The sequence below is a fragment of the Drosophila suzukii genome, chromosome Y (genome assembly GCF_043229965.1).
Source record: "Drosophila suzukii chromosome Y, CBGP_Dsuzu_IsoJpt1.0, whole genome shotgun sequence".
NCBI lineage: Eukaryota > Metazoa > Arthropoda > Insecta > Diptera > Drosophilidae > Drosophila > Drosophila suzukii.
This window is the reverse complement of record NC_092085.1, coordinates 2,569,866-2,597,815: the sequence shown is the minus strand read 5'-3', so window position 1 is coordinate 2,597,815 and position 27,950 is coordinate 2,569,866. Positions and strand designations below refer to the sequence as shown.

Here is a 27,950-nt window from a genome sequence, read left to right as displayed (position 1 = left end):
TGGGTTTGATTTTAATGAAACTTTCAGAAAAGGAGCTTGAATTAACCCCCAATAGCTTGGCTTATAGTGCATATTGGCACAACCTCTGCGAGGGGAGCAGTTAAGAAAATTGTGGGGACACGATTTTTCAAATGCATTTTTGAAACATTAATAGACCTCGGATGTGTCTCAAACCTACCTAGATCGATAGATCTTTTCTTTCTTAACAATCTAGCATTTTAGATTTTTCGATTTGGTCCCCAAAAAGCGAGAAAATTTAAAAATAAAAAGAGCCCCCATGTTCCAAATTCCACCGTTCCACTTTCGTTGCTAACAGGCCGACGCTAATTTGACGGACATTGCTAACAGGCCGACGCTAATTTGAAGGACATAAATATTTATTTGTATTTACGCACTTACGTTTCCGTCACTTACGTTGCTGATAGCGATAACAGCGATAAGTCAGTTGAAAAATATCACGATATAAATATTTATTTTTATACGAAAAGTATCGATTTTGATACATTTCTCCCATCCCTAGCGTCGGCTTTTGAATATAATATAAACGACGCGCCGAAAGTAAATGTTATTTGTACCCCGTGCCCCGTGTATTTTTTTTCGCGTCTAGTAGTCCTTGTGCCCGTCGAACGGAAGTGTCAAACTCACCAGTGCTAGTCGCCCCAGTTGTGCAGTCAGTAGGAGCACAGGCTTCCACATTTCCACACAGGACAGGCCTGTTTGCTGCTCTCTCTGCCCGGCAAACACAAACATTTATTGAATATTTTCTACACATTTTGTTCGGTCGTGTTTTTTTTATTTTGCTAAAGTCACGTTGTGCCATCGGTATTGTTTTCGGTTCGGTTTTCGGGGAACAGTGCCGTTGTTCGTCGGGGGTCTAGTGACCTTGCGCGACCCGCACCATGGACCTGCGCAGCTGGCGTAAGGTCCTTATCCAGTGGGTAAGTAGTAGAGATCCTGGGATCTTCGCAGGTCTTCCCGATGCCATCCACTTACGCGATTTCCCGACACAGGTCATCGAGTGTCGCTTCACCGAACACAACTTCATCACGCTGGAGCAGTCTGACGTCGATGCCTTCTTCTCGATCTACGTGCAAAAGGCCCAGGTGGCGCCGGTGGAGGAGGAGAACGCGCTGCCGACCCAGCCCGGGGAGCACCGCTCGCCTCTGCAGAACTTCCTCCGAGGTGAGTTCGGGTATTTTGCATTTCCAGCCCGAAATAATTTTCCATGTCATGTCTCCTGAAAAACAGGGTTGTCATCCTTCATCTATTTTACTACTATACTATACTATTTTTTCAATACTATACTATACTATAGGGGATACTATTTTTTCAAAGTCATGGTTGCCCAAATGTCATGAGTCTACATTCCAAGACACCTTTGATATCAAGGAACTTTCATATAGAAAAAACATAGGCACCTACCAGAGTCGATTGTTAAAGAACTGATTATATGAGAATTTCACTTTGTTGTAAACAGAACAAGTGGAAATAATGGTATTCAAGGACTAATGGTCATTGTATATTATTTCAGTACTGTCAGGGTGTATTACCTCATATCTAGATAAGAAAAAAATGTTTTGGATATAGGAACATTCATGGGGAAAAGGAAGGACTTTAAATAGACCCTAACCGACTTGATATTTAACTTATAGAACTGATTATATGAGCAATTTTTTTTAATTTCAATAAAACTAGTTGAAATATAAGTATTGTTCAAGGGCAAATGTTTATTTTATTCCTATTTAGTCAAATATTGAATTGTGATTATAAATACAAGGGAATATAAATTCTTTTTAGATATGTACATATCAAATTCCCCTTTTTAATTTAGTTATTTTCTTATTTTGGGATTTTCAAAGGATTTTCTTTCTTCCATTTTACTTCACTTTATTGTCAATAAACTAGTTGAAATAGTAGGATTATTCAAGGATTAATGGCCATTTTATACAATTTTAGTGAAACCTTAGATTACTATAGGACATGCAAGGGTATGTACACTTCTCAAGTCCTCTTTTAAGCTAGTTCCCTTGGCGCCTCGAAAAGGTTTTGGGATTTTCCAAGGATTTTCCTCCCCTAACTTGTTGCTTAAAACTAGCCAAATAATGAGACCCATTTTTATTCCAACGCAGATCATTATCCAGAGTTCAGTGCCCACATAGATGGCCGTGGACAACTTGTGACCGCGGACTACGTGTACGTCTAAACACTGCTCCTGCATTACTCGTGCGTGAAGCAGCCCAGCGTGTTCATCCACAGCATCTGCAAGAAGCTGCCTGAGCTAGTGCAGACTTGCATCGCAAACTTCTTCGGCCAGACATTGGAGCAACAGCTGAAGCGCCAATTTCTCCGCCAGTCTATGAACAATGTGGCTGTGGTTTACCGCCAGGGCGTCCAGATCAGCCCCAGTCGTCCGAGCTGCAGCACCATGAGTCTCGAGCTAACCATTGACACCACACCGGGCACATCCTCGTCCACATCCGCATCGCCTCAGCCGCCGAGCTGATCATCGCGATCGCCAGCGCCTCCAAACGTCCGCCAACGAAATGCTAGCAGCGCACCCGGGAGCTGCACGGTGTTCGCGCCCAGCTGGAGGTGGTGTCCTACGAGAAGACCATGCTCGAGGAACAGCAAACGAAGAAGGAGGACCTGATCATAGAAATGCTGGACAACACTGATGGGGCCAGAGGCTCGATGCTGTGCGAAGCAAGCCACACTCTCGCTTATCTCCAGCAAGATAGCGTTCTGCTTCTGCAGCTCTTCCCTCAGCTCGGCGTTCTCGTGCTCCTTCTCGCGCAGCTGCTTGTCGACCACAGAGCTGTCCAGATTCTCGGGCGTGGTGTTCGGGGACAGGGAACAGTTGAGCAAATCCGAGGACGCATTTAGAACCTCACGTCGGTTGTGTAACTCCTCGCGCGCTTCCTGTAGACAACGATCCAGCTCCTGCTTGTCGCGCTTCAGGGAGCTGATTGTATCTTCTCTGGAAGATACAATCAGGCTGGATTCCTCCAGGCGCTGTTCCAGCTCCCGGATTCTGTCCACGCACGCGAGTAGTTTGTTCCCGGACGTTTTAAGCTATTCAAGAAGAAAAACAAAAAAAATATAAATATATATTTATGGAATTTTGGGTAGGTATTATGTAGGTACTTTGAATTTAGATTTCCTAAACGGCGCCCTTTTTCGCCAATATTAATTTTAGAATTATGTACCTAGTAGCTTAACATGATTAATAACCATTAAATATGAATTCAAAAACATTAATTTAACAAATAAAATTCTTTCTCAATACCCAAAGTGTGTACAGTTCCGACCCAAAGGTGACTAGTTTTTCGCTGATATTCACACAAAATTCAGCGCCTCTAAATGTCCGCTCCGCTCACACCCAGAACCGAGCTGCTGGAGCAGCGCACCCGGGAGCTGCGCGGTGTTCGCGCCCAGCTGGAGGTGGTGTCCTACGAGAAGACCATGCTCGAAGGGCAGCAAGCGGAGGAGGATCTGATTAAAACGCTAAACAAAGGTAAGAATGCCTCATAGATCTTGTGGCTTACATCCCTCTGATAGTAGTTAAATATGATAGTAACATATTTTATCGTTTTTTCCCATTACAGAGAACATGATGGCCAAGAGTCAACTGGCCAAGCTCAAGAACGCCGTCCAGAATGGTGAGAATGCCGACAACGTGCTAAATGAGTTCGATCATGTAGGTAGTAGACCACCAGATGGTCACAGGTACTTGGTGCCATAAACCAATAATAAAACTTTCCTCATTTCAGTTGAAGCGAAGCCTGATGAAGGAAAGCAGCCAAAAGGAGGCCATTATAGCCGAGACTAACGATAAGCTACAGGATTTGCGCGCCGAAAAATCCGAGCTTGTCGAGCAGGTATGCTACCTGTCTGATTTTATGGGGGCATTACACAAAAGAACTAAATCCGGCGAATTTTGTGTGAAAAAGGGCGCTGTTTAGGAAATATAAATTCAAAGTACCTACATAATACCTACCCAAAATTCCATAAACATATATTTATATTTTTTTTGTTTTTCTTTTTGAATAGCTGGAACAGCGCCTGGAGGAATCCAGCCTGAAGCGCGACAAGCAGGAGCTGGATCGTTGTCTACAGGAAGCGCGCGAGGAGTTACACAACCGACGTGAGGTTCTAAATGCATCCTCGGATTTGCTCAACTGTTCCCTGTCCCCGAACACCACGCCCGAGAATCTGGACAGCTCTGTGGTCGACAAGCAGCTGCGCGAGAAGGAGCACGAGAACGCCGAGCTGAGGAAAGAGCTGCAGAAGCAGAACGCTATCTTGCTGGAGCTGAGCGAGAGTGTGGCTTGCTTCGTCGAGAAGCACAGCATCGAGCCTGACCCTCTGGCCCCATCAGTGTTGTCCAGCATTTCTATGATCAGGTCCTCCTCCGTTTGCTGCTCCTCGAGCATGGTCTTCTCGTAGGACACCACCTCCAGCTGGGCGCGAACACCGTGCAGCTCCCGGGTGCGCTGCTAGCATTTCGTTGGCGGACATTTGGAGGCGCTGGATGACGGATCTGTGGCGTGCTGCTCGGCGGCTGAGGCGATGCGGATGTGGACGAGGATGTGTCCGGTGTGGTGTCAATGGTCAGTTCGGGACTCATGGTGCTGCAGCTCGGACGACTGGGGCTGATCTGGACGCCCTGGCGGTAAATCACAGCCACATTGTTCATAGACTGGCGGAGAAATTGGCGCGTCAGCTGTTGCTCCAACGTCTGGCCGAAGAAGTTTGCGATGCAGGTCTGCACTAGCTCCGGCAGCTTCTTGCAGATGCTGTGGATAAACACGCTGGGCTGCTTCACGCATGAGTAATGCAGGAGCAGTGTGTAGACATACACGTAGTCCGCGGTCACAAGTTGGACACGGCCATCTATGTGGGCACTGAACTCTGGATAATGATCTCGGAGGAAGTTCTGCAGGGGGGAGCGGTGCTCCCCAGGCTGGGCCGGCAGCGCGTTCTCCTCCTCTACCGGCGCCACCTGGGCCTTTTGCACGTAGATCGAGAAGAAGGCATCGATGTCCGACTGCTCCAGTGTGATGAAGTTGTGTTCGGTGAAGCGACACTCGATGACCTACTGGATAAGGACCTTACGCCAGCTGCGCAGGTCCATGGTGCGGGTCGCGCAAGGTCACTAGACCCCCAAGACGAACAACGGCACTGTTTCCCGAAAACCGAAACGAAAACAATACCGATGGCACAACGTGACTTTAGCAAAATAAAAAAAACACGACCGAACAAAAAGTGTAGAAAATATTCACTAAATGTTTGTTTGCCGGGCAGAGAGAGCAGCAAACAGGCCTGTCGTGTGTGGAAATGTGGAAACTTGTGGTCCTACTGACTGCACAACTGGGGCGACTAGCACTGGTGAGTTTGACACTTCCGTTCGACGGGCACAAGGACTACTAGACGCGAAAAAAAACACGGGGCACGGGGAACAAATAACAATTACTTTCGGCGCGTCGTTTATTTTATATTCAAAAAACAGCAACAAACGGAAAACACAAGCGAGCGGCCACAGCAAGCAAACACAACAGACGCAAAACAACATTGAAAGTTGTAAAGAAGTCTCGTAGGCTGGGATATACTCAGTCCCGTCAGGGTCTCTTTACCGAAAATATTTGTAAAGATATGGGACAAAAAGGTCTAATACGAAAATCGGTTGGCTGGCGTGAGATGTAGAGTGCCAGCCACCGGGGTACGGAGTGAGAGAAACAGTTTATTCGGTGTCTGTAGCAGAGTGAAAAGCGTCAGCGGTAACGCGCATTTGGGCCTGGCTCATAGCATTCGCTACGAGAAGGCCGAGATAGAGGGGATCGATTATGGGGACAACTTTTCCCTAGGGCAGAATTTATGGCCTAAAATCTAGGCATTTGTCTGGAAATATTCATATTTATGCGTGGCCAGCTTGATTGGATTTTTTTCCCTACGAGTTGCATTAAAATCAGGCGAGAAATACATTTATTGGGGTATTTTTATTGATTCATTTGTAACTCGAGTTTCTACTTTATTTTGTTTTCCCAGTGTAGTCGGGCGCGAGTTGGCTCAATACAGCCGGCAGTGATAGAAGAAGAAGAATAAATTTTCCTTTTAAAAAAATATTTCCCGAAGTTCCTTTGGAAAGAGGGTGTGGCAGTGCGTAGTATTTTTATTTAATTAATGAGCAACAGGTTTCCTAAAGTTGGGTCCACCCCTTTCTCTCGGTGTAGTCAGCTCGGAAATCAAATCAGAAATCAAAGTAGTCAAAGGGAAAAAGAACAACATGGCAACAACATGTGTTCAGATATGTAAGAAAATATTCTTTGTTTAAATTCTTGGTTCATGTTTTTTTTTTCTCAGTGCTCGCAATTAACGGGTTAGGTTAGGTCATGGTTTATAAATTCTAGCCTACTCTGGGCGAAACCGCATCGAGGCCTTCGAGAAATTTCTCATTGCACGGGACTCTCACGCTCTCACGCACACACACACGCGTGACTCCGGGTGCTCCGCCGCTGGTCCTGGGCAGGCACACTCTCCTCGAGGTCGTCTAGGTAAACTCCTTCCTGGGTCACTTGGCATCAGCCCGAAGGCAAAAGACTCCTGTTGTCCACATAAATATGCTCTGCTCGCACTTCTGATCCCGTGCGCCGCCTTTGCAAGAGTCCCCTGCTTCTCGCACTTCTGGTCCGGTGCGCCGCGTTTTCCAAAAGTCCAAAAGTGAACTGCTCGCACTTCTGGTCCGGTGCGCCGCGTTTTCCAAAAGAGAGACCTGTTTCTGATCCCGTGCACCGCCTTTGCAAAAATGACTCCTCGCTCTTCTGATCCCGTGCACCGCCTTTTCCAAAAGAGAGCTAGTCAAGCTTTGCCGCCGCGTTTTGTTCAAGTTTTCGGCTGCTCTGGGTTTTTTCCACTTGTCGAAGTTTCGGTACTCCTTTTCTCTCGCTCTTCCCTTGGCGAGTGCCAATTTTCGGGGGTTGTTTTCCTCCTCGATCGCATGTCCTCTCTCGCTTGCTCCTGTGCGGCGCTGCACTTATCGTGGTGAATATTTCGTTGCTCTCTTGGTTTTTTTTTTTTTTTTTTTTTATTAAATAAGCTTAAATATATACAAGAATATAAGTGGTAGAAGAAGAGAAGAGGTAGAAAAAGTTCCGATCCCGCGGGACTGCCGCAAAGCTATACTTCGCGGGACGGATGGCGGTCAGGTTGCCGCTCGTCCTTATGACTCCATGCGTCGACTCCGTTCTCGACGCCTAAGATCCTTCAGGATGCCAGCGGCCATGTTGGCTATCGCGTCCCACTTGCTTTGATCTTCCAGCATGTCGTTTCAGCTTCGGCTCGGTTCCTATCGTATAGGGGGCAGATGAATAGCGCGTGCTCTGCGTCTTCGATGCTTCCTGCGCCGGGCCGCTAGGCAGTCTCTCCTCGCGCTCCCTATTTCGTCATTCCACCATGGTACTGGTCTTCGCCCGTTACCACCTTTCGTGGCCTTCTCCATAGATGCGTCGCACGCCTCCTTCATTCTCTCGGCTATGTTCCTCGCGCATGTGTTAGCGTCTCCTGTAACGCAGACGCCTTCCATGTGTGCTAGGAGGGACACTGTGTTCAGGGTATGCGCTTTGTATGTCGTTTGGCGGCTGCTTGGGGCGGTCAGTCTGGGGCTTGTCTGGGTGATGATCAGGGCGTTGTCGCTGTGGGTGTATATGTCTGACACCCTCCATACACAGTTGCGTGCCAGTTCAGGGCTAGCGAAGGTCAAGTCGATGATTGACTCCCGACCTGACTTGCTGAAGGTTGGTCTATTACCTTCATTGAGTAGGCATACGTTTAACGAAGCCACTGCCTCAAGGAGGATGGTTCCCCGCTGCGTCGTACTAGCGCTGCCCCATGTTGTGGACCATGCGTTGAAATCACCTGCGATGAGAATAGGGGACCTACCGCGTGCGTCATCAGCGATCTCCTGCATTATTGTTCTGAATTCGCTAATGTGTGCGCTCGGGGCTATGTAGCAGCTGTAGAATGTGATCCCTTTGATCTTCGCTCTGGTGTATCCCGTCCTGGAAGCCCTTTGCGATAGGTGTCCAGGGGGCTGCCCGCAGCTCCATATTGCTGCTCTGCCGTCCGAACTGCGTTGCCATACGCCTTCGTGCTTGTCCTTGTAGGGCTCGCTGAGTATTGCCACCTCAGCCTGCTGCTCGATGACCGTCTGCGCTAGCAGGTCCTGCGCCGCTCTGCAGTGGTTAAGGTTCAGCTGTAGGACCTTAACCATTCAATTTATCGTGCATGGCTCTCCGGTATTCAGGGCACGCACTGCTGAGGGTCGAGTGTTCGGCCTCTCCTCCAGATTTTCCGCTTCTTGTGCAGATGATGCATTTTGGTTTGCCCTGGGTACAAGTTTTATACTTGTGGCCATCCTTGCCACATCTGAAGCAGGATTGCTGCGTGTTTTTGGCTGTTGCCTCTGACGCTGGACATCTGGCTGACATGTGGCCTAATCCCATGCATTTGTAGCATCGCCTACGCTCCACTTTCTGTCTTATGCGGCAGACTACCCATGCAACCCTGATTTTCCCCTTGTCGAGGATCCGCTGCGCATGCTCAGGTCTGAGGTGGACCGTCGCCGTTTGGGTTCCGCCATACGCCTTCCGCATCCTAGGTGCAGCGCCCGGTTTGTTCATCCTCGTTATTGCCGAAGTTGAACACAGGCCCGGTCACTTTGGGAGGCGCTGACACTGGGTGGGCATCGGGAGCCTGCTCCATCCCCGTTGGCGACCGCTGCACCTTCTGTTTCATCATCTGAAACTTCTTTAGCACCGCCTTTTCCAAAAGAGAGCTAGTCAAGCTTTGCCGCCGCGTTTTGTTCAAGTTTTCGGCTGCTCTGGGTTTTTTCCACTTGTCGAAGTTTCGGTACTCCTTTTCTCTCGCTCTTCCCTTGGCGAGTGCCAATTTTCGGGGGTTGTTTTCCTCCTCGATCGCATGTCCTCTCTCGCTTGCTCCTGTGCGGCGCTGCACTTATCGTGGTGAATATTTCGTTGCTCTCTTGGTTTTTTTTTTTTTTTTTTTTTATTAAATAAGCTTAAATATATACAAGAATATAAGTGGTAGAAGAAGAGAAGAGGTAGAAAAAGTTCCGATCCCGCGGGACTGCCGCAAAGCTATACTTCGCGGGACGGATGGCGGTCAGGTTGCCGCTCGTCCTTATGACTCCATGCGTCGACTCCGTTCTCGACGCCTAAGATCCTTCAGGATGCCAGCGGCCATGTTGGCTATCGCGTCCCACTTGCTTTGATCTTCCAGCATGTCGTTTCAGCTTCGGCTCGGTTCCTATCGTATAGGGGGCAGATGAATAGCGCGTGCTCTGCGTCTTCGATGCTTCCTGTGCCGCAGTGGTCGCAGTAGGGGTTTGGCTCGTGCTTAAACCTATGCAGGTATTCCTTAAAGCATCCGTGCCCGGAGATCATCTGCGTGAGGTAGAAGTCTACCTGTCCGTGTCGTCTCTGCAGCCAGGGGGTTAGACTGGGAATTAGCCTGTGCGTCCACCGCCCTGTGGTCGCATTGTTCCACCTCATTTGCCATGCCTCGATCGTGTTACCGCGTTGGGTCCCGCTTCCTGTGCTCCCAGTTCTTCGTTCTGCCGCCAGCAGGTCTATCGGTATAGTACCGGCTACCACTAGCGCGGCTTCCTCAGATACCGTGCAGAAGCTGCTTGTGATGCGCAGTGCGCAGCGCCTGTAGACAGCTTTGCACTGGAGGCTGTATGATGCGGTCTTCATAGCCTCGGCCCATATGGGCGCGGCGTACATTATGATAGATGTCACCACTGTCGCTATAATCCTTCTGCTGTGCTGCTTTGGTCCTCGAGTATTGGCCATCATCCTTGAGATGGCTGCAGTCGATCTGGATGCTTTGGCTGCGGCATACGATAGGTGCGTCTTGAACGATAACCTGTGGTCGATCAGTACTCCGAGATACTTGATTGAGGCGCTTGTTTCTGTTAGAGTTGATCCGACTCGTATTGTGGCCTTCTCCACAGTCTTCCTGCTGCTTATGAGCACTGCCTCCGTTTTGTGCTCGGCGACTGCTAACCCGTTGTCTGTGAGCCAGCACATAAGGATGTCTATCGAGAGGCTGCATCTATCCGTGATCTCATCGAGGGTTTTCGCTACCGTTACCAGCGCTATGTCGTCCGCAAATCCCTCAACTGTGCATCCTTCGGGTAGTACCTGCCTTAGGATCCCGTCGTACATGACGTTCCACAGTATCGGGCCCAGGACTGAGCCTTGAGGTACTCCTCCTGTCACCAGGTACTCGTGCTCTCCGGCATCAGAGGAATATGTGAGCACTCTGTCCTTGAAGTAGTCCGCTACGAGCTCGATCAGGTAGTTCGAGATTCCCATGCGCTGAAGTGCCTGCAGGACAAGGTTCCAGTTGGTAGAGTTGAAGGCATTCTTGACGTCCAGGGTGCAGACGAGGCAGTACTCTTTTGAGCCACCTAGCCACCTTTCTCCTTCGATTGCGTTAGCAGCCAGTTGGGTGACCGTTTGGATCGCGTCAATAGTGCTTCTTTTCCTCCGGAAGCCAAACTGGTGGTCCGATAACGCTCTGAGTTGGTCGAGTTCTTTTTCGAGGTGGGTGCAGATTATGCGCTCGAATATTTTCCCCGTTGTATTCAGCATACATAGGGGTCTGTACGAGGATGCGTCGTCGTTCAACTTGCCCGGTTTTGGGATAAGCACCAACCTTTGTCGCTTCCAACCTATGGGGAAGGTTCGTTGGGTGAGACAGATGTTGTACATCTCCGTGAATATACCAGGGAAGTTTGCCACCAATGTGTGCAGTGCAGCATTGGGAATGCCGTCGGGGCCAGGGGCTTTTTCGACTTTGGTTTTCGTTAGCGCAGCCAGGACTTTGGCTTCGCTGGTGAGAACAGTATCGCCTTCCCCGGTAGCTTGCCAGGTAAGGGGCGGCTGGGTGGGGAACAGGGTGGACACTATTTGGCCAAGCTGTACGTGGCCGGTAGGGGTCGGCTGTCTGTTGAGCTTACCCATGACCATCCTGTATGCTGACCCGAATGGCTCTGCATCCGCCGCTTCGCACAGCTCTTGGAAGCATCTGGCCTTGCTAGCCTTAATCGCGTTCTTCAGCACCTTTCTCTTAGCTCTGTAGGTTGATTCCCTTAGCTCCTGGCTTCCGCGTCCTCTGCTCCTCTGACACCTGCGCCGGGCCGCTAGGCAGTCTCTCCTCGCGCTCCCTATTTCGTCATTCCACCATGGTACTGGTCTTCGCCCGTTACCACCTTTCGTGGCCTTCTCCATAGATGCGTCGCACGCCTCCTTCATTCTCTCGGCTATGTTCCTCGCGCATGTGTTAGCGTCTCCTGTAACGCAGACGCCTTCCATGTGTGCTAGGAGGGACACTGTGTTCAGGGTATGCGCTTTGTATGTCGTTTGGCGGCTGCTTGGGGCGGTCAGTCTGGGGCTTGTCTGGGTGATGATCAGGGCGTTGTCGCTGTGGGTGTATATGTCTGACACCCTCCATACACAGTTGCGTGCCAGTTCAGGGCTAGCGAAGGTCAAGTCGATGATTGACTCCCGACCTGACTTGCTGAAGGTTGGTATATTACCTTCATTGAGTAGGCATACGTTTAACGAAGCCACTGCCTCAAGGAGGATGGTTCCCCGCTGCGTCGTACTAGCGCTGCCCCATGTTGTGGACCATGCGTTGAAATCACCTGCGATGAGAATAGGGGACCTACCGCGTGCGTCATCAGCGATCTCCTGCATTATTGTTCTGAATTCGCTAATGTGTGCGCTCGGGGCTATGTAGCAGCTGTAGAATGTGATCCCTTTGATCTTCGCTCTGGTGTATCCCGTCCTGGAAGCCCTTTGCGATAGGTGTCCAGGGGGCTGCCCGCAGCTCCATATTGCTGCTCTGCCGTCCGAACTGCGTTGCCATACGCCTTCGTGCTTGTCCTTGTAGGGCTCGCTGAGTATTGCCACCTCAGCCTGCTGCTCGATGACCGTCTGCGCTAGCAGGTCCTGCGCCGCTCTGCAGTGGTTAAGGTTCAGCTGTAGGACCTTAACCATTCAATTTATCGTGCATGGCTCTCCGGTATTCAGGGCACGCACTGCTGAGGGTCGAGTGTTCGGCCTCTCCTCCAGATTTTCCGCTTCTTGTGCAGATGATGCATTTTGGTTTGCCCTGGGTACAAGTTTTATACTTGTGGCCATCCTTGCCACATCTGAAGCAGGATTGCTGCGTGTTTTTGGCTGTTGCCTCTGACGCTGGACATCTGGCTGACATGTGGCCTAATCCCATGCATTTGTAGCATCGCCTAGGCTCCACTTTCTGTCTTATGCGGCAGACTACCCATGCAACCCTGATTTTCCCCTTGTCGAGGATCCGCTGCGCATGCTCAGGTCTGAGGTGGACCGTCGCCGTTTGGGTTCCGCCATACGCCTTCCGCATCCTAGGTGCAGCGCCCGGTTTGTTCATCCTCGTTATTGCCGAAGTTGAACACAGGCCCGGTCACTTTGGGAGGCGCTGACACTGGGTGGGCATCGGGAGCCTGCTCCATCCCCGTTGGCGACCGCTGCACCTTCTGTTTCATCATCTGAAACTTCTTTAGCAGCTCTTCTTCTGCCCTGGCAACTGCAAGAGCCTGGGTCTCGTCATGTCCGGACGATTTCTCCCTATCCATCGCCTGCACTAGCCGGAGGTCCCTCGGTGAGCCGGGATTTCCCCCGGTTACTGCCTGATGGGAGCTATACCGCTCCGACTCGGTCCCCAGAGCCCCGTTTGCGCTGGCGCCGCTATCGCGGTGGGGTTGGAAGTTGGCCGGTAACTTGGCTTTTTGCGCATCCACCCCTATAGGCAGTGGCGAAGGTGGTTTTATTTTGTTTGAAATTCCCGGGCAACCGACTTCGTAGGAGCTCGCCGCTTAGCAGCTGTATAGCTCAGCGGGGGAAGCTCGCTGTTTAGCTCGTTAAGCTCGCTGTTAAGCCCGCTGTTAAGCTCGCTGTTAGAGACGGCGCTGTCCAGCACTGCGATCAGCTGATCGATGTTGTTTGCTTGTGCCGGAAAAACCGCGCGTGTGCGGCTTGTGGAAGCTGTGAGCAGAACCAAGTATATGTGGCGCTCTGGAGTGGAGTGTTGCTGTGTGGGTGCGGGAGAGTGAGGATCCCCCCTTCTGTCCACCAAGATTGGCCACCCTTTGCAACCGTAGCAGTGTGGTTTGTTGGCTGGGTAGAACCTTCCTGTCGCTTCTGTGGTACGTACCTGCAACCTAAGGTGTCCCGCACTAATCAAACGCACTTTTAGGTATTAAACCCGATTTGCAACGACCAAAAACTCGACATATTGGCGACCGATGTTCAGGTCAACTTCACGTCACGTTGAGGGTCCACAACTAATTTTCCTGGTGTGTGTGTGTGTGGCTACTGCTGATGTGAGAACGGAGGGGGAAAAGGTAAACAGAACCTATCGCTTAGGCTGAGCTAAAATAATTATTGTGTATCAATATAACTACAAATCTTATGATTATTGGCTAAGCTTATATATTAAATGCACTGTACAATGTTTTTTTTTACAAAGTTATTCGCGAGGGTTTTGTTTGCTGTTGGCGCTGGCGATGTTGTAGCTGCTAGCTGGGGTTGTTGTTGGCGCTGGCGGCCGATGCTGTTGGCGCTGGCGATGTTGTAGCTGCTAGCTGGCGATGTTGTTGGCGCTGGCGGCCGACGCTGTTGGCGCTGGCGATGTTGGTGGCGCTATTTGTGAGGGGTCAAACGACTCCTCACATTCCCCTCCTACTTCGGGGGGCGTTGAGAAATGTGGGTGGCCGTGGCTTGCGTGTTGTCATGCGCCACAGGTGTGACGGGTTGTCCGACGCCATGTCTGTAGGGGAGAACAAAAGGGTATTAGTGCTTTGTTTTAACGATTACTAACTGGGTTTTTACTTTACTTTGTACGGGCCCTCGTACTTGGGTGCTAGCTTAGCGGCAAAGTTATCCGCTGCCCTGGACAAATGATGCTGTTTTACGAAGACCAGCGATCCTATGGTCGGTCTCCACGCACGTCGTCTGAGATCGTAATGCTTCCGCTGCTCCAACGAAGCTCTCTGAGTGTTCTCCTGTACTACCTTGAAAATGTCCCGTAGCAATTCCGCTTTCGCTTCGGGTGAACGTGGCGCTTGGCTTGGTCCTGGAGTCACTTCATCATACAAGGCTCCTGGGAGTCGTGGCTCTCTGCCTTGGACGATGAACGCTGGACTGAATCCGGTTGATTCTGAGATGCTGCTATTAATTGCCAGATTCAGTTCGGCGGAAGTTCGTCCCACGTCGTCTGCTTGTCCTCGATACACTGGGCGACCATCGTTTTAATGGTGCGATTGGCCCTATCTGTCGGGTTCTGCTGCGGAGTATAAGGTGCTGTATGTTGGATCTCCATTCCCGCCTGCTTGCAGAAGGCTTTGAATGAACGACTCGTAAACTGTGTCCCATTATCGCAGACAAATGTTCGGGGAATACCAAAGTGATTTAAAATCCTCTCCCGAAAGGATTTTTCGAGATGCGCCGAAGTAGCTTTTCTCAAGGGGACCAACTCAACCCATTTCGAAAAGGCGTCGAAGAATACGAGCAGCATCGTATTCCCACTCTTGGATCGCGGAAGGGGCCAATAAAATCGGCGCAGACAGTATCGAACGGCTCGTTAATCTGTCTGGTGAACATTTTACCCGCCGGTTTGGTTTGGCTGACTTTGAACCGTTGGCAAGTGTCACACTTGCGGACATACCTGGCAATATCGCGGAAAAGACCTGGCCAGTAATATCTCTGGGCGATGCGGGTGGTTGTCTTCCTGATTCCGAGATGTCCTGCCGTCGGCTGGTCATGGCATTCCGACAGTACTCGCTGTCGGTGTTCCTTGGCTACGCACAGTTTCCAGGGCACGGAGTCTTCGTCGTCAGGTCGGGATCCGATATGCCGATAGAGCTGTTGGTTCTCGTACGCGTAGTCCGGGTAATCTTCAGGCCTGTCCTGAACAAGTTTCAGCATCCGCTGGTACCATGTGCATCCCGGCTTATCCTCCTGGATCATCTGAAGTACTTCCAAATGCTGTCGAGAAAGTGCATCTGCAACAATGTTCTGGCTCCCGCGTCGATAGGTGACGTCAAACTGGTACTGCTGCAGCTCAAACGCCCAGCGCGCTCTGCGGCCGGTGCTCCTAGGCCGATGTCGCTGGCGTCTGTTTGCAACACGAACTTCTCGTTGAAGTCGGAGCAGGCGAGAACCGGCGCCTCCGTGAGTTTTCTTTTGAGTTCCTAAAACGCATCTTGCTGCTCCTGCTCCCATTGCCATTTCTTTCCTTTCTTGAGTAGCAAAGACATGGGCTGCACTACGCTGGCAAAGTTGGGTACAAATCTCCTGTACCATGACGCAATCCCTAGACATCTCCTCAACTCCTTGCATGTGGTGGGCGGACTCAGTCGCCGTACTGCCGAAATCTTGTCGGGATCCGTGTGAATTCCCTCCTCACTGATGACGTGTCCCAAGTACACCAGGCTGCGCTTAAAGAAACTGCATTTCTTCGCGTTGAGACGAAGGTTCGCCTTTCGTAGCCGTCGAAATACTTCTTGTAGATGCTGCACATGCTCCTCCAGAGTGCGGCCGATGATGATGATGTCATCCAAATACGCAAACGCGTTGGGCTCCATGTCCGGTCCTATGACGCTGTCGAGCGCCCGCTGGAATGTGGCTGGTGCTGAGTGGAGGCCAAACGGCATCACTTTCCAGTGGTACAAGCCCCTCCCGGGGACTGTAAATGCTGTGCACTCGCGGCTGGACTCGGCTACAGGGATTTGCCAATATCCGCTCTTCAAATCGAGCGTCGATATGTACTTGGCATGGCGCAGACGCTCCCAGATGTGTGTTATCCTTGGCAGCGGGTATGCATCTGGAATAGAATGGGCATTTAGTTGTCGAAAATCTACACATAGTCGCATCTCTCCAGATTTCTTGCCCACGAGTACAATAGGGGCGCTGTGGGGGCTCCGAGAAGGCTCTATACAGTCGTTGCGTAGCAGTTCGTCGATCTGCTCATCGAGAATCCTCTGCATCGCGGGATTCTTAGGAAAATACCTCTGTTTAATGGGCTTATCATCTCGCATCGTGATCGTATGCTCAGCGATATTTGACACTCCCGTCAATCCTTCGAATTTGGCCAATTCCTCCTGTAGGAATTTGTTTACCCAGGGTTCTAATTCTTCTTGCTCGGCGTTTGCGGTGATTGCGGCTAGTGCTCCTCCAGTGTCAGGCGTGTATCCTGGTCTGACTGGGGAAGGCGCTCGCCCTTCCTCTACTGGTTCCGCTGAAACCGTAGCATGATCGAGACCCTAAAATACTGCTGGTCGGGGTGGTTTGCACCTCGTGTTCTGGATCCTTGTTTGCTGGAGTGAACGCATTTGTCAAGAGAGGAGGCATAGCTAAGTCGTTAGTGGGGCTGCTTATTAGGAGAGGGTACAGCTGCAGCGAAGCGCGGCCGCATTGGAGAGTGGCAGACATGCCCATGCCCAATAGTACGTCTTCCATGAACGAAGGGAAAACTACCAGAGACTTGGTTATCTCCTTGCGTGAGCCTTCCGCCAGGCTGACATGAGTGTGTACCGACCGTACGTTATGTGGCGTCCCTACACGTTGAACAACTCGTTCGCTCACGAAGCTTCTGCTAGCTCCGGTTTCTGTGGTAGCGTTAAACTCCTGACCCTCGATTTGCACCTGCGCGATAATTCGCTCGACTGAACCTGTAAGATTTCTCCTAATTCCGGGGAAGACTCCTCTCGTTTCCCGGCTGGGTACGACGGCAACACTCGAGAGTGCGTACTCCTCTGCGACCACAATCCCAACAAAAGAGGACTATGGGATTGCGACATGTAGCTAAACGGTGACCCTCCTGGGCACAATTCCTGCAAGCAAGACTGAAGTTCGGCACCATTGACCTGTTCCCCACTCGAGGAACTGATTGTAAAACTGTGGCTGGGGTGGGTAGTCGTCTGGCCGGTCGTGTGAAATTCTGTTGACCTATTGGTGATGCTCCTGCATACGCTGGGATCTCGTACTCGTTCCTTCTAGGCGCTGGTTGTGGTTCGGCCAATATTCTGGCATGGCTTCCTGTGCTCCGATCGCGGGTGACCTCGTAGTTTACCGCTAAAGTAGTAAGTTGCTCCAAAGTGGTGAAGTCGTGCCTCCTTGCGTACATCTGGTATTCCGGTTGGAGATTTTCATAGATCCGGTCCAACTCCTGCTCCGCATTATACCCCGCTCTGTGCATCATGAGTCTGATGTTGACTAGGTATTGTTTGAAAGTCTCTCCCCGTCGCTGATCTCTGGTGCGGATCTCATCCTCGAGTCGCTGAAAGTACCTGGGTGGCAGAAAGAAGTCAAGAAACGCCTTCTTGAAGTTCGTCCAAGATTTTCCTAGCAGCTGGCTTGTCCGAAACCAGTGCTCAGCTGTATCCGTCAAAAGACCAGGGATGGCCTGCGGCATCTTCTCCACGTCAACTTCGTGTGCGGTGGCTCGTTCCTCGAGGTGTTGGATGAAGGTTATGGGGTCCGTGGTCCCGTCAAAAGTGATTCCCCAATTCTTCAGCTTTTCCGCTAGCGTGGCTGCGGACATCTCTGATTTCCTGGGAAAAATATCCCGCTTGACCGGATGGATCTCAGTGTCTCCGACTACATCGGCGGCACCTCGGCCTTCCAGTGCTGGCACCTGAAGCTGTGTTGGACCCGGTGGGTGTGGGTTCGGAGTCGGTGAACGCTGCTTCCTATCCGTTAGGGCGGCTGTAATTTCCGCTTCGCAATCCTGTAGCCGCTCGGCTATCTCCAGCACGTGGTCGTCCCGATTATTAAAAGCAGACAGCCGGCTCCTCATTTCCTCAACTGTTCCGGTTGCTTCCAAGGAAAACTCCTTCAGAATCGCCTCCAATTCCCGCTTCCGGAGATACGAAATCCAACGCGCCCCCATATTGCTGTGAAATAATAGTTAACTGGCAAACGACAGGAAAAGTTTCGATAGGACGAGAGAAATTCTTGGACGAGGGTCAATCGATGTTCGAACTGGTTAAAATCTTCATTGAAAATTTTATTTTATTTGTCACCAAGAATTCACTGAATTCCCACGTGATTTAATTCCTAAATTTTCTCGATGGTGATTAAATTTTGTTCGACGACGATGTAGTTTTAAATTTTTCCACGACGATGTTTTTGAGAGCTGCCGATGCACGTGTTGACTCGGCGATGGTTATATGAGAAGCCCCCAACGATGTGATCCCGTTGCCTGTACTTGATCGACTCCTGCTCGTGTGAGAGGGACGACGATGAGAGTGAAAACGAAAAAAACAAAATGGCTGCGCTGTAGGGAGTATACGTTAGCTTTTCCCTACCTCGTTCTTTCGAAACTCTCGTGACCTGAGTTGGCTAGCCTAGAGGGCTCTCGCTCTCTCTCTCTTTCCGATTATCTGCCTGTATGTGTTTCGTCCTCACTTGATTTGCTGGCCACGTGAGCTTGGAACAAAGAATCTCTGATTTTAGGTTATGTACTTTGCTCTGCTTAGAAATACATGTATGTGTGTCTGCGTGCGTTAGAAATTTCTCGCTGTGTGTGGGTATACTTTTGTATTGTATAAGTTCTCCCGAATGCCATGTGCTCTGCTTAAATTCTAAGTTTTTTTTTTCTGAGGTTATGTTCGATGCGTTGGTATATTTTTGAATATATATATATTTTCCTGTTTCCTGCCCTAGAAATTTTTGTGTCCCTCGATATATGACTCTCCTTACGTTCCGACTTAAAAATTTCGCTTCTAAGTGACTGAACCGAAAATTTTCAAACTCTGTACACAGATGGGTATTTAGGCCATATTTAGGTGGTCTAAAATTTTCGTAAACCCCATGTCCCTGTTCGGGCTCCATTCTGTAAAGAAGTCTCGTAGGCTGGGATATACTCAGTCCCGCCAGGGTCTCTTTTCCGAAAATATTTGTAAAGATATGGGACAAAAAGGTCTAAGACGAAAATCGGTTGGCTGGCGTGAGATGTAGAGTGCCAGCCACCGGGGTACGGAGTGAGAGAAACAGTTTATTCGGTGTCTGTAGCAGAGTGAAAAGCGTCAGCGGTAACGCGCATTTGGGCCTGGCTCATAGCATTCGCTACGAGAAGGCCGAGAGAGAGGGGATCGATTATGGGGACAACTTTTCCCTAGGGCAGAATTTATGGCCTAAAATCTAGGCATTTGTCTGGAAATATTCATATTTATGCGTGGCCAGCTTGATTGGATTTTTTTTCCCTACGAGTTGCATTAAAATCAGGCGAGAAATACTTTTATTGGGGTAAAGCTCGGGCGCGAGTTGGCTCAATACAGCCGGCAGTGATAAAAGAAGAAGAATAAATTTTCCTTTTAAAAAAATATTTCCCGAAGTTCCTTTGGAAAGAGGGTGTGGCAGTGCGTAGTATTTTTAATATCTGAGAAATATTTTTATTTAATTAATGAGCAACGGGTTTCCTAAAGTTGGGTCCACCCCTTTCTCTCGGTGTAGTCAGCTCGGAAATCAAATCAGAAATCAAAGTAGTCAAAGGGAAAAAGAACAACATGGCAACAACATGTGTTCAGATATGTAAGAAAATATTCTTTATTTAAATTCTTGGTTCATGTTTTTTTTTCTCAGTGCTCGCAATTAACGGGTTAGTTTAGGTCATGGTTTATAAATTCTAGCCTACTCTGGGCGAAACCGCATCGAGGCCTTCGAGAAATTTCTCATTGCACGGGACTCTCGCTGGCCAAAACGCGGTTCACTCCACTCACTCACCCGTCTCGCTCTCACGCACACACACACGCGTGACTCCGGGTGCTCCGCCGCTGGTCCTGGGCCGGCACACTCTCCTCGAGGTCGTCTAGGTAAACGCCTTCCTGGGTCACTTAGCATCAGCCCGAAGGCAAAAGACTCCTGTTGTCCACATAAATTTGCTCTGATCGCACTTCTGATCCCGTGCGCCGCCTTTGCAAGAGTCCCCTGCTTCTCGCACTTCTGGTCCGGTGCGCCGCGTTTTCCAAAAGTCACCTGCTCGCACTTCTGGTCCGGTGCGCTGCGTTTTCCAAAAGTGAACTGCTCGCACTTCTGGTCCGGTGCGCCGCGTTTTCCAAAAGAGAGACCTGTTTCTGATCCCGTGCACCGACTTTGCAAAAATGACTCCTCGCACTTCTGATCCCGTGCACCTCCTTTTCCAAAAGAGAGCTCCTGTTTCTGATCACGTGCACCGCCTTTGCAAAAATGACTCCTCGCACTTCTGATCCCGTGCACCGCCTTTTCCAAAAGAGAGCTAGTTAAGCTTTGCCGCCGCGTTTTGTTCAAGTTTTCGGCTGCTCTGGGTTTTTTCCACTTGTTTCGGTACTCCTTTTCTCTCGCTCTTCCCTTGGCGCGTGCCAATTTTCGGGGGTTGTTTTCCTCCTCGATCGCATGTCCTCTCTCGCTTGCTCCTGTGCGGCGCTGCACTTATCGTGGTGAATATTTCGTTGCTCTCCTGGTGTGTGTGTGTGTGTGTGGCTACTGCTGATGTGAGAACGGAGGGGGAAAAGGTAAAAAGAACCTATCGCTTAGGCTGAGCTAAAATAATTATTGTGTATCAATATAACTACAAATCTTATGATTATTGGCTAAGCTTATATATTAAATGCACTGTACAATGTTTTTTTTTACAAAGTTATTCGCGAGGGTTTTGTTTGCTGTTGGCGCTGGCGATGTTGTAGCTGCTAGCTGGCGTTGTTGTTGGCGCTGGCGGCCGATGCTGTTGGCGCTGGCGATGTTGTAGCTGCTAGCTGGCGATGTTGTTGGCGCTGGCGGCCGATGCTGTTGGCGCTGGCGATGTTGGTGGCGCTATTTGTGAGGGGTCAAACGACTCCTCACAAAGTCCAAGGATACCCCCAAGGATGCCCCAAGGATACTACGGAAGGAGTCCAAGGATACCTCCAAGGATGACCAAAGGATACTACGAAAGGATCCCAAGGATACCCCCAAGGATTCCCAAAGGATACTACGAAAGGAGTCCAAGGATACGTCCAAAGATTCCCAAAAGGTACTACGAAAGGAGTCCAAGGATACCTCCAAGGATGACCAAAGGATACTACGAAAGGATCCCAAGGATACCTCCAAGGATGCCCAAAGGATACTACGAAAGGAGTCCAAGGATACGTCCAAGGATGCCCAAAGGATACTACGAAAGGAGTCCAAGGATACCTCCAAGGATGCCCAAAGGGTACTACGAAAGGATTCCGAGGATACCTCCAAGGATGCCCAAAGGATACTACGAAAAGAGTCCACGGATACCTGCAAGGATTCCCAAAGGATACTACGAACAAATTCCAAGGATACCTCCAAGGATTCGAAAGGGATACTACAAATCGACTCCAAGGATACTACAGGGCATCTACAAAGGCGCAATTAAACACATAAAGGACATCAGGAGAACGTTAAGAACACAAAGGGAGCGAACCAGAGCGTCTAAGGTCTCGATTGGGACTGATCGGAGGAAGGAAAGACACGCATCAAAAGTCTGCCGAAGGAAGGGGGAAGACGGCACAGAGCAGAGAGCTGTACCGTAGATCTGGGTAGTAAGAAGGAGAGGCCGATGGAAACAGCGGGATTGAGCAAAGAGGAAGGCTCGGAACCGAGGTGTCATTAAAGGGAGCCCAGGCTCCAGCTGAACAATCAAAATCGACGAGCATCATGAGCACTCGCATAACCAGGAGCGAAGCGCGCAAAATGATGGCTGCCCACCAGCCGTCCGGAGGATCTAGCCCGGGGCAAGGATGGTCGACAGCCGGGCCTACCCGAACCTCGCGGCGGATCTCCGGGCGGGGCGTCCCCGAGCCGGTCATCAGCTCCGACAGCGACGTCGAGTTGGTGGAGGACCCGCGGGTGGAGCAACGGCGATGGCGGTTTCCCAAAGCGGTCAACCGGGCCGACGGACGCATCCCGACTGGCGAGGCGGAGGTGGAGTGGGCTAGCGAAGAGCCGCCCCAGGACCAGCTGGCTCCCAGTAGCCATGCCGAGGCTGTGGTAGCGGCTACGTGGCAGTTTCGACGAAAGTGCGTGGCGCGAAGGCGGAGTGAGGAGCGGCGGTGAAAGGAGATGGAGGAGTCGCCGGAGTGGCAGGCCCAACTGCGGATGGCCGAGGAGGAGGAGCAGCAGCTGTGGGAAAACCCGGGGTACCCACCCACGCCGAGGTATGCGCCCGAGCCCTGCATCCCGCCGCAAGAAGTGGCAGACGACTGGGCGTCCTCACCTCCGCGGTGGCTGCCCTAAATACCGCCCACACCGCGGTACGAGGGGTCACCACAGTGGACGCCAGCACGACCGCCCACGCCGAGGTTCGAGCAGCCACCACCGCAGAAGCAGCCACCACAGCAGCAGCAGCTCGAGCGCGAGCAGCCACCACCGCAGCAGCAGCCACCACAGCGGCAGCAGCTCGAACGCGAGCAGCCACCACCGCAGCAGCAGCCACCGCAGCAGCAGCAGCTCGAACGCGAGCAACCACCATCGCAGCAGCAGCCACCACAGCAGCAGCCACCACCGCAGCAGCAGCCACCACAGCAGCAGCCACCACCACAGCAGCAGCCACCACCGCAGGCTCAACACATCCGGACGGACATACCGGCACCCGGACGTTCGTGGCCGAATGAGTTAGGTGGCGACAGCAGACGGTTGTCTGGACCTAGCCGAAGGGACCCGTAGAGGAGACGGCAGCGACGGAGGAGCCCCGAATCTGGGAAGAAAGTGGTCCCCGGGTGAGCCCGCTGGATCCCAGGACCCGTGGCAGACCGGAGTGGCCACCACCGACACCGAGCACCGGACCAACAACGCCAAGGACAGGGCCATCGACGCCAATGCCTACCGGGAGCGCGACAGTAACCGCGGAGCCTCTGGAGCGAGGACCCTGGCCTGAGCCCGTGGAAAACGGCCGTCCTCCGCTCAAGCGGCAGCACTGGGCGCCCGAAGTGTCCGAGGTGGTGACACGGCCGAAATTGTCGCGGACGGTGTCTGCGCCGGAGGGCCAGCGATGGCGAGAGATCGCGGAGCATGAGTGGTCCGAAGGGATCGCGGAGGCACCGGTGGTACAGGAGGCTCGCATCCTGGGCGGCAGGCGCATATGGAGGGAGGGGCGCGCGTTCCGCGTCCGGTTGGGGCTGGCGGGCACGAGAGTGTTCGAGGAGCGGCCGAAATAAAATTTGAATAAAATGAAAAAAAAAAAAAGGATCTCTCCACTCTGGGTCCAAAGTCCGTGCCTCCTGGTTGACCCACTTGTCCTTCACGTACCGCTTCCAATAGATGCTCCGCCCACTGCTGCCACTCCGCTGATTGCCGTGCTGCTTGTGGCACGCCTGTGTGCCGCTCCACTGCCGAGATGTGGCACTTCCTCTCCCGGTCCAAAGTTCACGGGAGAGTCCAAATTCCGGTGGAGTTCCGTTATCCTGTTTTGCACACGGCACTCTTGCCTTGCCCGCGAAGTCTCCATTCTCTCTCGTTCAACATGCTTGGTCTCCAAACTCTCTCGCTCTCCGTCCTTGGTCTCCAAACTCTCTCGATCTCCATCCTTGGTCTCCAAACTCTCTCGATCTCCATCCTCGGTCTCCAAACTCTCTCGCTCTCCATCCAAGTCTCCAAACTCTCCTCGCCGCGCCGTTACTACGCGAATTCGCCGCGTAACTGGTAAGCGGCCGGCCATCTGCTGCTGCTTCTATTTGTGGGGAGTTATTCAACTCCTCACATTCCCCCCTTACTTCGGGAAACATTTAGAACTTGTTTCTACTCTCCGGCGTTTCCTTGCATGTCCTAGCCTTCGAGTCATTGTGATTCCCGCGGCGCTCCCTCGTTGCTCCCTCGATGCTCCCTCGACGCTCTTAACTCCCTTGAGCTTCTACAGCGCTGATCATCCTCCTCGTAGCAACTTTAAATCTCCCGCGCCGATGTTTCCCGTGTCTCCACTGGGACATCGATACTCATGGGCTATCGATCCCAGCTCGGTGCTCGTTGCTGCGTCTCACTCCTTTCCATGATTCCTCCGCCTGGTCACACCATTCGTGCGTGATCGATATTTATTCGCATATCGATACCGACGGTGCGGCGTTGCCACCTGCTCGTTTGCGATATTTCCACCTTGGCCTATATTTCCATTGTCGTGTGCCCATCGATCGCACTATCGTCCAGTGCCAATCGATCGCCTATCGAGGCGCCCCCTTCCCTGGCTCGTGGTGATTTTGCAACTTTCATAGGTATGTAAGTTTCTTTTGCATTTCCTTGACTCCTTTTTATCTCATCCTTTCGTCCTCTCTCGCCCTTCACTCGTCCTCTGTTGGCAGCATCTGACTCCACATTGGCAGCTTTTGAGAGCGGGTGCGGAGAGGACTTCGCATTCGCTTCACAACCAGGACAGCAGGTAAGTATTTATGATGTCCGTTTCTCTTTCCTGCATTAAGCCCCCTTTAAATTTCAGGTTGCTGGTGCGGCCCATGCATGCCCCGTTCTTTTTCTTGTTTTTAGCCAACTGTTGGTGTGGTGCGTGTTTCTGTTTTTTTTTTTTTTTTGTGACCAGCTGGCTACGGTGTAGATCTGATTCTGCACCGTCTTCCCCTTTTCCTCGGGTAACAACTAGACGAGCTCGTCCGGCGCATTCCGTATAGAATCTCCGGATGCTGCGGTGTATGTCTGGACTGCGCGTCTTGTGTTGCTTGTCTCCTTCCGCGCATACTCTCTTCTACGTTACCCGTATCCTTGTGCCGTTTTGTAAGTGTCCCTTCCACCTGGCGTTATCGCGGATGACTCTGGCAACTGCCCGACGCTGAATCCTGTTGCCTTGCGGTCGGGATCACCTTCCATCCCTGTCCACGTCCTTGACCTTTCTGCGTGGCGTGTGGATGACTCTCGCTTCGGCCTGACGCATAATCCTTTGGCCTCGCAGTCTGGATTAACGAGAAACCCTTATCCATGCCCTTGTGCTATCCTGATTGTCCTTTCCGTGTGGCGTATAGATGACTCTCGCTTCGGCCTGACGCCTAATCCTGTCGCCTCGTACCCGTTGTTAGACATCTGACGTTTCTGCTGTCTGCTCGTTTAGTTGTTGCTTGAGCTCGCCAACGTGAACTGTCTTTTCTTTTTTCGACTGTGTGTGGCGAATTTTGCAGATCACTGGAGAGACGAAATCTACGACCTGGTAAGGGCCATCGTACCTCGGGGCTAGTTTTGCAGCGAATCCTTCGGCCGCTTTGGACAGGTGATGTTCCTTGGCCCACACTATGTCGCCCACCGCTGGTGACCATTGCCTCCTTCTCAGATTGTTGTGTATGGCTTGGTCCTGGGACGCCTTTTCCATATTTCGCCGCACGATCTCGAATACCTCTCTTAGTTTGTTGGAATTTTCCTCAGGGGTCTCCGTAGCTCGTCCAGTGCCTAGGGTTTCCTTATCCTATAGGCTGCTGCGTCTACCCTTCCCTGGGTAAGAAACGCCGGTGGATTCCGATGTGCTCGTGTTCACAGCTAGCATAATCTCCGGCCACTTCTCATCCCAGTTTCTCTGGTCCTGACCTGCGAACTGCGCAATCATGGTCTTGACCGTTCTGTTCGCTCGCTCGGTCGGATTTTCTTGTGGTGTGTATGGTGCGGTGAACTGTTGTCTGATACCCATCTCAGCCAGAAAACTCTTGAAGATACGGCTTGTAAACTGCACTCCGTTGTCCGTTATGACCACCTTCGGGACCCCGTACCTTGCGACTATGCGCTCCCTAAACGCCTTCTTGAGCGACTCTGCTGTCGCACTGCGTAGGGGCACCAGTTCCGTCCATTTCGAAAACCTGGCTATCATGACCAGCAGGATTTTGGTTCCCGTGCTTAGATCTTGGTAGGGGTCCAACGAAGTCTGCACATACCGTTCCCATGGTTCCTCCGGCACTTGGCTTAACTTCTTCCCGGCCGCCTGCATCTGATTGGGCTTAAACCGCATGCAAATCTCGCATTTTCGTGCATGCCTGGCCAGTAGTATCGGGCTGCCAACCGTGCAATTGTCCTTCGGCTTCCTACGTGTCCCGCAGACGGTGCGTCGTGGTTCTCCCTCAACACTGCTTCTCGTAGCGACTTTGGGACGCACATCTTCCATGACGCGACGTCTTCACTGCCTGCTCGGTGAGGTATGTTTCTGTATAGTGTCTCACCCTCAATAACATAGTCCGGGTACTTCTGCGGCTGGGTCTTTATCTTTTCGCCCATGTCCTGGATCCAGCTGCATCCTCCTGAAGCTGTAGTTGCCGATGCCTCTTTTAAAACTCATAGTGTTTCCGGTAGTGGTTGTCTTGATAATGCGTCGGCCACCACGTTTAGCTGACCCTTTCTGTACGCTATCTCAAAGTCGTACTGTTGTAGCTCCAGGGCCCATCTGGCGATCCTTCCTGAAGGGCTTTCTATGCTGTTGAGCCACCAGGGCCATGTGGTCGATTACTACCTTAAAGTGGTAACCTTCCAGATATGGCCTGAGCTTCCGGATCGCCCAGACGATCGCCAAACACTCCTTCTCCGTTGTCGAGTAGTTCTTTTCCGCGCCGTTCAGTGTTCGGCTTGAGTAGGAGATTACTATTTCGCCCTTTTCGGTGTCCTGGGTCAGTATCGCTCCGATGCCGTAGTCGCTGGCGTCTGTTTGCAGGATGAAAGTTCTGAAGTCCGGGCAAGCTCCGGGCTTAACCTCCTCAAACGCCATCTGGTGCTCTGGTGTCCACTCCCACTTACTGCCTTTGCGCAGCAGGTCGTTCAGGGGTTTGACGATTCTGGAAAAATCTGGTACAAATCGGCGGTACCACGACGCTACTCCTAGGTATTGCCGAAGTTCTTTGACGGTCGATGGCGGTTCCAGTTCGGCTATGGCGGCTACTTTTTCTGGATCTGTTCCTATTCCCTCGCTTGTCACTCGATGTCCCAGGTACAGTAGTTCCTTTTTAAAGAATTGGCATTTTTTTGGATTCAGCCTCAGGTTTGCCTCTTTTAGACGCCGGAACACTTCTCTCAGGTTTCTTTTGTGTTCTTCCAGCGTGCGACCGATCACTATTATGTCATCCTGGTAAGCGAATGCGTGAGGTGACTTCACTCTCCGAGTGAAGTCCGAACGGCATTACCCTCCACTGAAACAGACCTTTGCCTGGTACCGTGAACGCCGTATACTGCCTGCTACTCTCTTCCAGTGGGATTTGCCAGTATCCATCCTTCAGGTCCAAACTGCTGATGTACCGCGCTTCCCTTAGTTGGTCCAGGATTTAGTTTATGCGAGGCATTGGGTAGGCATCCTTAACTGACTTCGCGTTGATCTGCCTGAAGTCGACACACAGTCTCCACTTGCCTGTCTTCTTTTTCACGATGGGTGAGCTGTAAGGGCTTTTTGAATGCTCTATGAACCCCATTTGGAGAAGCTCGTCCACCTTTGCGTTGATTTCCCCTTGAGTTTTTGGGTTCTTTGGGTAGTATCTCTGCATGATTGGCTTGTCGTCCTTCATTTTGATCTGGTGTTCTGCCAGATTCGATGTTCCCGACATTGTGCTGAAGTCTGCCAGCTCTGTTTCAAGGAATGCTGTAGTATCGTCCAACTCGTCTACTTGTTGAACGACTGCTACTGATAGCTTCTCCTCGAGCCATCCATTGTGTCGGTTCCTGGTTGGTATTATTATCTCGTGTCCAGCACACCTTATCTCGCTTCCGACTTGTTTCAGGAAGTTCCATCCCAACATCCTTGGATCCTCGGGCACTAATGGATCCACTACTCCGGGTAAAACCAACAGGCTCATGGTCACTTGTTTGTGGTCCCGAATTTGACCTCCACCTCGAGCTGCGCATCAATTCCGCCGCACCTTCCATCTGCCAACCTAACTTGCCGTCTCGTCC

General features: G+C 51.3%; 1 pseudogene; it reads left to right on the top strand.

Moving 5' to 3' along the window:
• Nucleotides 1-899: 899 nt before the first annotated feature.
• LOC139353684 (uncharacterized) lies at nt 900-5,231 on the top strand (annotated as a pseudogene).
• Nucleotides 5,232-27,950: the final 22,719 nt, after the last annotated feature.